The 2,642-nt window shown below is 42.8% G+C and overlaps 1 protein-coding gene across 2 annotated transcripts in view; it reads right to left on the bottom strand.

The window, feature by feature from the left end:
• The window catches only part of ARHGAP5 (Rho GTPase activating protein 5), a 74,253-nt gene extending 73,911 nt beyond the window's left edge, over positions 1-342 (bottom strand). The window contains exon 1 of one of the 2 annotated variants that reach the window (XM_024741998.1): positions 237-342. The gene's annotated coding sequence lies outside the window, so the exon portion shown is untranslated. Of the gene's footprint in view, positions 1-15; positions 38-236 lie in introns of those variants that run through there. The other variant, XM_024742000.1, reaches the window with a different exon arrangement.
• Positions 343-2,642: the final 2,300 nt, after the last annotated feature.

The following is a 2,642-nucleotide window of genomic DNA, read 5'->3' as shown; positions in this document are numbered from 1 at the left end:
CCCCGCCGCCCTCACCTCGCGACGCCTCCCGCGCCGCGAGCCCGGCTGGGCCCCGCCCCTGCCCTCGTCTCCTGGGAGCCTGGGAAGGCGCGAGCTCCCGAGAAGGAGGGAGGGAGCGAGCGCGCGGGGCCGCGTCCTCGCTCGCGTCCCGGCGCCCCCATTGGCTTCTGCCCCTCCCCCTTCTTCCTCCGCCCCTCCCACCCATTGGTTCCCTCTCTTACTCCATTCCTTCTCACCTTTTCCCTTTTACCCATTGGCGTGAGTGTTTTTCCTCTGCTTTCCCCTTTCTCCGTATTCTGCTCCTCCTCCGTCCCATCCTCCACGCTTTAGAAGCTGCAGACCATGCCGCGCTGAGCACGGTCGTCTCCAAACCTTTCCTGCTTTCTCCCTTTCCTTCTGTTCCGGTTTCTGGCCGTAACTGAGAGCAAACCACAATACTGAAAAGGAACCTGATATTGTGTTAGCCGCAAAACATCGCATGGGCACTGAATGATTCTCGATAAATCAGCCTACGGTCTCAGAGCGTTAAAGAATTTAAGAGATGAAAATATGCGCCCAAGCTCGTTCTCAGGGACATACTTGCCTGTATGCTCCTGTGTGTGCAGCCAGTTTTCTGCCTGGGATCGCTGGCCAACTACAGACATCACCCGCCCGGGACCTGGTGCCATACTCACCCAAAAAGCAAAACTCCATGGGAGCAAGAAGAATCCATTTCGCCGTCGACACCGCACAAGGACGGAGGCAGGCCCTCGGTTTAGTCCGTTCTTGTGGAAGTTGAGCGAGATGCCAAGACATGGGGCGGATTTTGGGGTGGCCCAGAAGACCCCTGTTCACACCACTACCAGCCCAGCCTTAGGAACCATCGGCCACCCGGCTTTTATTACACTGCCTTAAGTATATTCAATATTTTTTGAGACTTGTGGAAATCTCACAAGTTTGGGGGTACACTGAGCTTTCGGTGTATCTCTCATCTGGGCATTGGCATTGAATGGTGGAGAAAGGACGGTGGAAGAATGCCTTTTCTTTTACCATTGAAGAAACTGAGGTCTTGTGATTTTTCCCAAGGTCATCAGAATCCGTCTTACACAGAGGTCTTAAAATAGCTGCCAGCAGATGAAAGAATGAATGAGCGAAAACATAAATCTACCCCAATTTGTTAAGTTTAAAAGAAAGAAGTAATGTGGGGGAGAATTTCTCTTTGGGGATAGATTTCCTGCCTTGAAAACAGTTCGTCGTCAATAAAGTTAACATATAAAAAAAAAGTCTTTGAAATTCAAATTATTCTGTATTGCTTATGTTACATAAGGGGCTGAAGTTAGCCAAGGTTGCTTTTTAGTGTTACAATGATGCAGCTGCTTCCAACCGGAAGTACGTTTCCGGTCTGTCAGTAAAGGAAAACAAAAACTGCCTTTTGGTAAAAACCTGTTAGAAAATATTTGTCAGTAAATCTGTCACAATATCCCAGCAGAAATTCTGTGCATTTCTTCCACACCCCTGCCCCTCTATTCTCCATATTTCTCTAAGGTAAACTTAATAGACAAAAACAGAAGGGATGTTTAATTTCTCTATATGTCTCTTGCTCCCTAAGTTTAAAAAGGTGTGACTAAAATTACTCCAGTCACTCCCTCGCATCTGAATGGTACCAGATAATTAAGGTACATAGGTACTTATTTCTTTCAGTTACAAACTATAGGCAGGGGAAAAAGGACACTCAAGAAAACTTGCAATGAAAGAAAATACAGAGAAAAGGAAGAAAAAAGAGGAGAGGAGGAAATTTCGGAGAGTGGATCCATCAAAACATTGTACTAATGCCTTACATAGCCACACCACTTGTATAGGTTGGAAAGTTCATGCATTTAAATGTATTTTTTGACCTTTGTACTAAAAGTCCTTAAAAGTACAAGAAGCCAATTCAAAGCCATAATTTTGAGGTTGAAATGTTAAGTACTATAGGGTGTCCTAAAGATACTTTTTAAATTATTTCCTAAATAATCAGAAATTTCATAACCATGGACATGTATCAATATAAACCAAAGTCAAATCAGGGCTTTTAAAGGTGTTACTTTCTTTACATAATACTGTTTTCTTTAAAACAGGACATGATACTGAAGAGTCAGGACATAATACTGGAGGAAAAAAAGGACTTTTGAAATCTCATTTTCTCATAACGAAGACACCAGAAAGTGTAGGGGGAAAAATGTCATGGTTTTCAAAAGATAATTTTCATAGCTGGCATTGTTTTTACTTCTTAGTCCTCCTGCATCATCCACCTTGATTTAAGGGGTCTGGAACTTTACAACTTTGCTCCTTATTAATACTAATATACTGGTAAACTGCTTAATAACTAACAAATTTGTATCATTTTTATGTTAGTACCTGCCTCCTCTCAAAAAAGAAAGCATACAGTTTTCTGTACACATAAAAATCTGAAAATAGGAATTGGGGGCAAAAGTTCTAGGGTTAAAAATGCTTACATATATACAAATAAAAGGCAATAAACAGCAGAAAATAAAACCCAAGGACAACATGGCATGTTTTAAAACTGATCAGGAACCATGCCTTCAGAGAAATTGCTTTAAACACCAACGGTCCCCACCCAAAACAAAAACTTTGAGAAAATAAGTAATTTATCATTTACACAC

Source organism: Neophocaena asiaeorientalis, unplaced genomic scaffold, assembly GCF_003031525.2.
Source record: "Neophocaena asiaeorientalis asiaeorientalis breed wild unplaced genomic scaffold, Neophocaena_asiaeorientalis_V1.1 scaffold83, whole genome shotgun sequence".
Taxonomy (NCBI): Eukaryota; Metazoa; Chordata; class Mammalia; order Artiodactyla; family Phocoenidae; genus Neophocaena; species Neophocaena asiaeorientalis.
Note: the sequence above shows the minus strand (reverse complement) of the source record. Positions and strands in the feature narration are given on the sequence as shown.